We start from the raw sequence: 10,607 nt of genomic DNA on the forward strand, positions 1-10,607 counted from the left end.
ACATTTTTAACAACACAAATGCGTTTTTGGGAAATAATTTTATGCAACAAAAGCACATAAAGAGCATTATAATAACAACTATCAACTAATCTGAGTTTCTAAAATTCTCAAAGTAGTTTCTGTAAACTCCAAATAATATGATTAACATTCTCTAAATATAATTAATAGGGGAGAGTCATATTATCTGAACTCCAAATATATTGGCTTGAGTTGAAAAACTCTTTAAATAATCAGAACATTCAAATATGCACATAAATCATGATAAAAAGTAATGATCCTATTAACATTCCAATTTTTGAAAATTTGGGATGTTACAAATCTACCACCCTTAAAATGAATCTCATCCTCGAGATTCGAAAAAGCTAGAAAGAAAAGACTAGGGTTGGGGTCTCCTTGAATATCCATTGTTCGTCCGAGAGTGTGGAGTACTACCACCCTTAGAATAAGAGTCATCGGTCTTCAAAAATCTTACTCCTTCGAGGAGATCCTTCAGACATATGCCTTACACTCCTTCGAAATTCTGGATCCCTTATCAAAAGAGCAGTCTTTTGTAAACTGAAAACTTCATGGCTCACAGGTCTTGCACCAATACTAAATATCGATGCTCTCATGATGGTCATCAAGAATGGTTCCTGCAGAAAAGAGTCTTGGTTTATCCTCACGTACAACCTACTATTGGCAACGGTTGCCTTTACAAGAAATCAAACGTCATACCATTCTAAGATTCAGGCTTAACAACAACGTCTCTCTACTATAGGTAAGTCACTCTAGATTGACTATCCCACATAGCAATAGCGAATAATAAGAGTAAGTCGGCATGGTGATCAATCCATTCCGCACCCAAATCATTACCTTGTATATGGTTTAGAAAATCTCGTATTCTAACGCTCGGACATTCTCACAAGCATTGTAGAAATTTCTCTTGTTCACGAACTGGTTCGGATTAATCCATCCATTCTGCATGCCAAACAAAACAACTATCGTTCCTGTGAACTATTAGGTTTATGTCAGCTACTGCAAAACATATACTAATGAACTATAGCTTCCTCCAGGGCAAAACATATACTAATGAACTATAGCTTCCTGCAGGTTTCTTCCTTCAGCAAGATTGTGCTTGCTTCTTGTCAGATCTTGGCGCATGTGCTAAAACTTGAACTCATCACTGGGTTGCAGCATGTCTTAGGATATAGACAAAATAAAAACCTAAGGGGAAAACACTACCCATATACTCATGCTAGCAATAAAAACTCCAACAAAAAAAAACAAACACTAAATTCACACAATTCACACCACACAAGCAAAACCTACAAGTAAGGTCATATCCACAAGAGATATGATCTCATCATACTACCGCAAATCGTTTATCAGGCACAATTTAGTAATGGTGGTTTGTCAACTAAAACTCCTTAAATGACACTAATAATAATACCAGGGGTCGTCTATACTTTGAAAAGAAAAGATATGAGTACAAGAGTATGAACTAACAAGTAGACAATAAGTTGTAAAGTAAGTTTTTCACTCCTATGGCTTTTCTAATCCATTTTCTAAGGTCACGACCTATAGTCAACACACTGCTCTGACACCATCTGTAACGACCCGAACCTGATAAGATTCGATGTCTCTGTACTTACTGTGCTAGTCCCTGGATCGACTCGCTAGCACACACAGTACATATGAATATCAAATAACAAGTGCATCATTTACTATAACGTATGATCCATAATTCATAAAGTATTACAAACGGAATAGCACATAGCTAGCTTTATTCAATAACAACAGCGGAAATGTAGCATAATAGACGATGAGTCCATCAATGCCCACTTGAGAACATGTTGAGTGAAGACTCGCGACCCTACTGTATCTCACTGATCATCTGAAAATCCTGCAACATGATAAGTTGCAGCCACAAAGGGTCAATACATTGATTGTATTGACAAATCACACAATATGATATAGTAAACATACATCCACAAAGAAATGTATGACAAACAAAACACAAGTTAGTTTGGAGAAGAATGTCTTCACCTACCGCCACTACCTGAACTCACAACCGTCTCTAATTTATTCACCCAAGATAACCCCAAAGATTCTAAGTAAACACGATAAAAACTTCAGAAGTCTCTCAAGTGCGCTCTGTCAGTGGCACATTCTCTAGGAACAATAGAGCGCTCTGCCAAGGACGCATTCACCTGATTTATGTTCCAAAAACTATACCTCGCCTCAAGTGCGCTCTGTCAATGGCGCATTCTCTAGGGACAATAGAGCGCTCTGCCAGTGACGCATTCACCTGGTTAATAATCCCGAGCCTACGGCTATAAACACTCACCACTTTCATGGATCACTCGACACATCCAACGTCTACCATAGCAAGTTGATCAACCATCACATAATACAATCAATACCAGAATATGACAACAGAGAACATACATATCAAACCAAGCACATGTCATAGCATAAAAACCACACATGCATAGCAGAATATAGGATGAGCAAAATCAAATGTGCAAACTTGCCTTGAATGCTGTTGAAGTATTCTAACGATTAATTCCGATCCGCTTCACAATCCGGACAATCTATATGATTAACAAAGGCAACGATAAATAAACCGTACTCACTCACATAACCCCACAATAAAGTCAACAACAAGGAATTCAAATAAAAACTTAATTAACATAACATATCAGTAGTTATATAATATCTACATGCTAGTAGAATCACAATGCAAAAAGAATCAACTAAATTGGATAAGCGGTTTGAAAGATATGGCCTCCGAAAGTTTGAATTCAAATTTGAGAAAATTCAAATTTAAACAGTTCAAAAATGTGAAGTTTTGGTTCTAAGGTATTCTCCTGGTCTCTACGAGTACACAGGAAAAAGAATCAATGAATTTGGAGTTACGGATCTCAAGTTATACCTGAACGAAAATATGAAATGGAATCTGCAAAGAAAAATTATGCCATAATAGCGTTCTGGGAAGAACTGCGGCGGCTGCTGTGGCGTTGCCACGTGGCTCGACGTGAGTGGCCAGATGGTGTTTGCTGCTAGGCTTAAAAGACAGTCAGCCGCTATATAGTGCGGACCGCTTCGAAAAAACAAAACATGATCTAATATGGGCTGTCCATCTTAGATCAGACGGACGGGGATGACTCACCGGAAAACAGAGGGCGGGTGTCACCGGAGTTGGAGAAGACGGCGCGCGGCGAGGCTCCGGACGACGGTGGCGACGGCTACGGGAAATCCCCGGCTACGTAGAGATGCCCGGCGTGTGCAGAGCGCGATGGAGATGAATTAGTTGACCTCGAGGACGATGGAGCTTGCTCCTTTGCTGCTGCGCCCGGTGGTTCCACGGACGAACTTCCAGCGAGCCGTACTTTGCTCGTAAGCTCAACTCGTTGTTGTTTTGGCTAGGAAAAACAAGTCATGGATGATCTGTGAATTTTGGAAGAGAGAATAGAGCAACCGGGAGGACTCGGGGTTCACTTACAGTGACAGAATCAACTGATGAAAGAGCTTCAGGGGCGGCGCAAGTGCTCCTGGCAGCGGAACTCCGGCGAGATGACTACGGCGTTCTAGGGCACGTGAGAGGGATTTTGCAAAAAAAAATCGGCAGAGACGGACGTGGGGAGTATTTATAGAGTAATCTCCGTGCGAGAGGAACGAGATCCAAGCCGAATCGACGAGGATTTGGATCGGGAAGGTCTCCAGGAAGAACACGGGATACATGCGAGATTTCGTCCTGAGGACGGAGACGACTTGGCGGGCCCCATGTGTCAGCGGGTGAGAGGAGAAGTAAAAGAAAAAAAAAAGAACTGGGTGGGCTGCCCGCGGAGTGGAAATGGGCCGGCCTGCTGTCGCTGTTGCTGCTGCGTAGCGCGGGCGGGCGACAGTTAGCTAGGACAGTGTGCAGCCCGACTGCACAGTACGCCAGTTTTTTTTTTCTTTTTAGAAAAAAACCCTCTGCTATAGGCATTAAATAAAGCTAAATAAATAGTAATTTAAATCCTAGAAAATAGTCAGAACACAAAATAAATCATTACTGCTACTTTACAAAATAGTGAACATTTTTAACAACAGAAATGCATTTTTGGAAAATAATTTTATGCAACAAAAGCACATAAAGAGCATTATAATAACAACTATCATCTAATCTGAGTTTCTAAAATTCCCAAAATAGTTTCTGTAAACTCCAAATAATATTATTAACATTCTCCAAATATAATTAATAGGGGAGAAGTCATAGTATCTCCACTCCAAATATATTGGCTTGAGTTGAAAAACTCTTTAAATAATCAGAACATTCAAATATGCACAGAAATCATGATGAAAAGTAATGATCCTATTAACATTCCAATTTTTGAAAATTTGGGATGTTATAGTTTATTTCGCCTAACAATCTTTCTTAGTTTCCTCACTTGAAGCTTGTTCATGAATATCTCATTGCCCCATACGCAAAAGGGATCAAAGTGTGGATCGGTACCGCTAATATATGTACATACAAGCAACCAGTAAATGTTAGAAGCTAAACTGAGATTGCACATATGATGTAAAATACAACTACCTACATTCCTAAGTACAAGTACTTTTAGAGATTTCAATATGAACTACATACGGATATATATAGAATTACAAACATAGTTTAGATTAGAATCTATATTGGAATATCTAAAAATACTTATATTTAGGAACAAATGGTGTATAAGAATGGGATGCAGCTAACCTCGACTGCAAACAACAACATCGCCCATTGTACCCTTGTGTAAGTACATGAAAAGCCAATGTTAACTACAACAAGGTTAACATTCACCAAAAATAGCAAATGGTAATAAAACGACAGCATATGTGTTAGGACTGAGAGTATATTGACCAGAGGGAGTGAATGGGAGATTCAAATTTTCTTTAGAAAGCTTTGAAACAAAACCCAATCACAGCAGCGGAATAGAGTATCAAAGAAAATATACTAAATCAATCTTCTTCATCATAAGCATATTCATCGAGAAAAAGCATTGACAACAGTACGATCTTGATAAATCACATGTTTAACTACAATGAGAGTGATGCAACATGCAAACAGATGTAACAGAATGAGGCACAACATGATCGGTGTTGAACACAATGTTGTAGAACAATTTCACAAGAGATCTAAAATACAAGCTGATAACGAAAGAGTACAGGCGAAGATAATGATAGGGATGAACACAGATCACATGATGATGACAGCAGAACAAAAAGGAACACGTAAACTATCGGCACAGATCATGAATAATAACTGCTGAATGCGATGCAGTAAAGAAGATGTAACAAGTGGTGCTCGATGGCGACAAAAGGATTCGGTAGACCAGTTCACCCTTCTGCCAAAGGGCTACGTCTGGTTGAAGGGGCTGTGACTTAACACGGAAGATAAACTCTCTTCACCCTATTCTCCTTCAACACAGAGCTGATCAGACCGAGGTTGAATTCACTCATGGTAGATCCTTGTCGACGATCTCCAAACCTTCGGTCGACCTTCACGAACCACAATCACTTTTGGTTGCTGAAGATCGGGCTCGGTGAAGACAACAACTCTTCAACACTCGAAGCCAAAACCTATCCGTCTAGAGAGTGTGCAGCTCTCAAGAGTAATAGGTACAAGAACTCTGACTCAGAACTACTGTGATGCTAAACCACTGTCTAAGTTTGGGTTCTTGGTTTTTCTCTCGTGGATCTTAAACTCAAATCACTCAGAGAGGGGTTGCTCAAATCAGTCTTCTCAGAAATCTCAAGCGGAGCAACCATCGGTCAAAGTTGGAGCGGGGTGGCTATTTATAGCCACAACCTCCCAGATGGGAAATGACCAAATTGGACATCGGCCTCAGCCAATGGCCGAACGACACGATTCCAGCGGTCGAATTTGAGCATGACGGTAACATTTCTTATGGAGCAAGAAATGCTAACTCCTCGGTCCGAGGCAAATCTCTTGCAGCAAAGAAGATCACAGTCTCTTGATGGCAAGTATTTGCTCGGAGCACAAAGAGATTTCTCTCGCATCTTTCATAGGTTATGGCTAAGCATCACAACGGATCTAAGCATCGAGAACCTATACCCCTCTTTATAGTATGGAGGTCCTATGATTCGAAAGACTAAAAGAAGAAAAATGAAATGAATGTCATGTCTTCACTTAGTCGTCGACTTCAATCGTTGCAGTCAATTTCTTCGGACGACAGTACCGAAACAAAAGCTTCGCTTCAGCAGTAATCTTTCGAGGAGTCAATTTCTTCACATCAATCTTTTTGACTCTATCTCTTCAACAAATACAACTTCTTCTTCTCTGCAACGCAGATGTACTTTGGTGAAGTTCCTCGAACTCAACACCGGAGACATCATTCTCTTCGGTTGTGTATGGACTTTTTCTCTATGTATGCACTAGCAAACAAATGAGTCCATACATGTTTCTGTCAATAATCTCCAAAACACAAGGTAGGCAGATATTGCACCAACAATCTCCCCTTTTTTGGATGATTGTTGACAAAACAGATCACATCGAATGATAGGTAAAGAATGGAGTGTAATGCGAAGAATAATGAAAGTCGAGAGATAACTACGAAGATAAGATATTATCCCCCTTAATATGTGCTTTACATCATGATGAGCCAGAGAAACAATATTTCTCTTCGTCTAAGTGACATTGACTGAATATCTTATACATAAACTCTTTGAATGCACTCGGCGGTGTCTAAGGTGATTCCTGTCACAAAATCTTCAAAGAAGGTTAGAAGTGAAATAAGCGTTGATTGATTTTCAACTAGGATATATCATGAAGGTTTTCTTAGAGCACAATTTGAATCCACACGAGATGAAGTTTTCCTGCATGTTATATGTACTATATGATCAAAACAAGATAAAATATGTTGCTTGGAGTGGATATGCTTTGGAGGTGGTTTTCCTGCAAAATAGATGGTGCAAAGGATATCTATGAGGAAAAACACTTTGTCAGTCACATAGATATCCTTCAATAAGGCACTTGTGCATAGGCTGACTTTATCTTCCTGCAAGGTTAGATAATGAGAGATAGCAATCAGAGCATATCCAATCACAACAGTTATGGTTCATTTAGTACTTGGGGTACTTCTTCTCTGTTCTTCTTCGAGAAGCAGATGTGTGTTCACAGATGTGGGTTCCTGTGAAATAGATAATTGCCGAAGATAATCATTCACCAAACAAACACAATCGAAGGTACCTGCAGACAATATAGTGTGAAGCAAATGATATTGCAGGCGGGGGTTATTAATGTTACATGACGACCGAGTGTTTCAGCACAACATGCAGTGTGATAAGTTCTTGAAGCAAATTGTTCGAGGGAAGACCAAATGACAAAAGTAAACACCCTGCAAACCTCGAAAAACTATCACTCGATGTAATTCTCCCCCTTTTGTCAACAAGTGTCAAAAAGGAAGGTGTAACATCCCAAATTTTCAATTTAGAATGTTATACATTAGATCATCATGCATATCATATTTTATTGCATTTTGATTTGCGATCCTAGAAATTTCACGCAACTCAAGGACCCACGGAGAGAGTTGGGGATTTCGTTATTTTCATATTTGGGTTTTCTCAAATTTTGAAAATAGGATCATTTGTTTTAATTATTTTTCTCTCCGAAAATATTTCATATCAAAATATATGAGAGGGGATAAAATGACTTCTCCACAAATAATGAAATATTGGAGGAAAAATATTTTAAAAAAATATTTGATTTTATTTGGATTTTATTTGATTTTATTCGAATTAGGAAAAATACGCGTTTTTCAAAATTGCATTTTAGGCCCAAATAAATGTTCATCTTGTCCGGCTTATTTTTAGAGGACGGGGAAAATTTATTTCGAGATTTTTGGAGTCCGTTTAGTATTTCTTTCTGCACGTCCGATTTTTTTTTAAAAGTCAACCGCCTTACGGGCCGTGTCTGACCCGGACACCTCAGCCCGGCCGGCCTTTAAAGCCGCGGCCCGAGCCTCGCCTCAGCCCAAGTCGCCGCCGCCCCGAAACCCTAGCCGCCACCGCCGCCCGCGTCGCCCCGCCGCCCGACCCGCCGTCCGCCGCCGCCCGCCGCCTCTCGCCCGACGCCGCCACCCGCCGGAGCCGCTCACCGCCGCCGCCGTCACGCGAATCGAGGTAGCCGCCGTTTTTTCTCGAAAAACCGTTTGATTTTATTTCGAAACCGAGATACGCTTTTTTTTATATTAGATCGGTTTATTTTTTTCCGGTTTAGTTAAATAGCGAACGCCCGTTCGTTCGTTCGTTTTAACGAACGGTTTTTGTTTTTTTTTTACAGACAGCGAACGTTCGATCGTTAGCCTGTTCGTCAGTTTTTCTTTTTCTCGGATTTTCCGCGATTATTCCTGATCGTGAGTTCCGATCTGTTTTTCGTTTTAGTATAACTTTTCGCTCGTTTATCGGAATCAGACGATTCAAGCCCTAGAGTTTCGTCTCGAAATTCTCTTTCCGTTTAGCCAACTCAAACAAGTTTTTGCTACTGTAAAATTTGACTTAGATCCAGATTAGTAAACGAAGCTTGTTTCTTTCGCCGTTTGACCTTCGTTGCTTCGTTTGAATTGATTCTTTTTGCAAACCGGAGTTCTTAAGTTGAACTTTCTGGTTAGATCTCTTATTTTGAGTTTTATTTCGTGGACCCTTGCTTGATTGCTCATGTATGTATTGTTTGTTTGCGATAGAGTACCCGGAGTGCGAAGCGTGCTACTACGAGTCTCTAGGTTTCACGGATCATCAGCAAGGCAAGTAACACTTTGATCATACTTTTCATCACCCAGTTTTATTGCATTAGATCAATCCTCAAACAGTTGCATGATTAGGATCTGATTAATATGTGGGTTTTGGGAAGTAGATGAGGTAGTACCTATTGTCCTGTTTACCATCAAACCTTTGGGAGTTACTTCTACGTTTGCTTATATTGCTATGCTATGCTCGTAGACGTGGATTGGGTTTGAGTGAATTTCTTCATGACAGATGTGAGATTATTAATTTATGGTTCAACTTAAGGTGGCTACTTTAATTTACATCTGGGTGGATTGAGGCACCTGGAGAAACCAGTGTTGCCTGTATTTTTGGATATCCCGGAGTACCCGTGTGATCATCCTATGGACCGCCACCCAGACTCAAAGGGATCATGAGATTATTCATGCTAGAAACTTCCGTGTGCAGCCACAAGCTATTATGGGATCTAGCATAGTTGAGTAGGTTACATGACCTCTTGAAGAGGTGGGCTAGCAGATGTAGGGGAAAGTAGGTGTAACTGTCCACCCGGAGTAAAGAGTAGTGTTTCTGAAAGACTGTGTCTCGGTCATCCATTTCTCAAACACCATGTAGTGCGAGAAATCAAGCGGAGGCGATCGAGTCTTGTGGGGAAAAGTGCACAAACCTCTGCAGAGTGTACAAACTAATCATGATTAGCCGTGTCCCCGGTTATGGACATCATGAGTATCTAGTTCTTGGATTATCATGTGAATCTCATCATCATGTTACTTAATTTAATTTGATTGGGTTAATCACGTTCTTAATTGGGATTGAGTTGGAGGTACCTTCTCAATGTTTAACAACCACCATGATAGTTAAATAAAATTTATTCCTTTGTGGTAGGGAAAAATTGGCTTTTCGCAAAACTGTAACCATAGAGCTTTCCACCTGCCAAATATGCATGTAGTGATAGCATTATTCTGTTCATTACTCTCTATGTGTTACTTTGCCAGCATATTCCATGTGCTGACCCGTTTTCGGGCTACAACGTATCATGTTGCAGACGTTTCAGATGACGAGTAAGGAGCCTTAGGTCGTGGTCTTATACTCAGTGATGCCGTTGGAGTTGATGGACTCACTTTATCTTCCAAGCCTTCCGCTGTTATCGTATTTTAGATGGCCTTAAGCCATATTTATTGTATTGAGTTCTCTTGAACTATTCGATGTAATAAGTGTGTGATTGCTACTCTGTTATAAATCCTTCAAAGTACTGTGCGTGTCAGCATTACCGATCCAGGGATGACACTGATGCACAGAGACTAGAATGTTTGAGGTCTGGTCGCTACAGAAGGAGAAGTCATACGAGGAATTACGCCGTGTGAGTATCTTCCAATCCGAATTAAAACCACTCGAGGAATCAGAATCTGAAGAGTGCGGAAGAGTCGAGGCAGATGCTGGAGTAGTAGCCTTGCCTTGGAAGACTTGGAGCGATGTATATCTGGCTTGTAGATAAGAGTGCCGGCAGTGTCTGCAATTTCATCATCATGATTGACAAACAACAGATCCGTTGAAGCAGAACACTGTGGGAGCTCTAGAGTTTGTCTTCGGATGCGCGAAATTGCAAGCAAGTCAAGGTAATTATATTCCTTGAAGAGGCCCTTCTTAGTTAGATCCTTGCGAGAGTAATGCTCCCTCAGCAAGGTCCATGAGCGCTTCCTTGCATCCTTCTCATGTAGAAGAATTTGACGAGTGTGATTATGAATCAAATTCAGCTCAGTCATCAATTCCACCTTTTCCTTCCTGTCCATCTTGATGTGTCTTTCTAGGGTCTGCTACGTGCAAATGCAAATCTAATAGAGTGATGGATTTTCCTCACAAGGAAT

General features: G+C 40.4%; 1 long non-coding RNA gene across 1 annotated transcript; it reads right to left on the bottom strand.

The window, feature by feature from the left end:
* Nucleotides 1-1,678: 1,678 nt before the first annotated feature.
* Nucleotides 1,679-3,778, bottom strand: LOC120964473 (uncharacterized). The gene is made up of 4 exons (XR_005756880.2): nt 3,485-3,778; nt 3,152-3,404; nt 2,514-2,573; nt 1,679-1,882 (listed from the first exon to the last, which is right to left on the bottom strand). It is a non-coding gene; the product is annotated as an uncharacterized lncRNA (long non-coding RNA).
* Nucleotides 3,779-10,607: the final 6,829 nt, after the last annotated feature.

This window comes from Aegilops tauschii, chromosome 5 (genome assembly GCF_002575655.3).
Source record: "Aegilops tauschii subsp. strangulata cultivar AL8/78 chromosome 5, Aet v6.0, whole genome shotgun sequence".
NCBI classification, from domain to species: Eukaryota; Viridiplantae; Streptophyta; class Magnoliopsida; order Poales; family Poaceae; genus Aegilops; species Aegilops tauschii.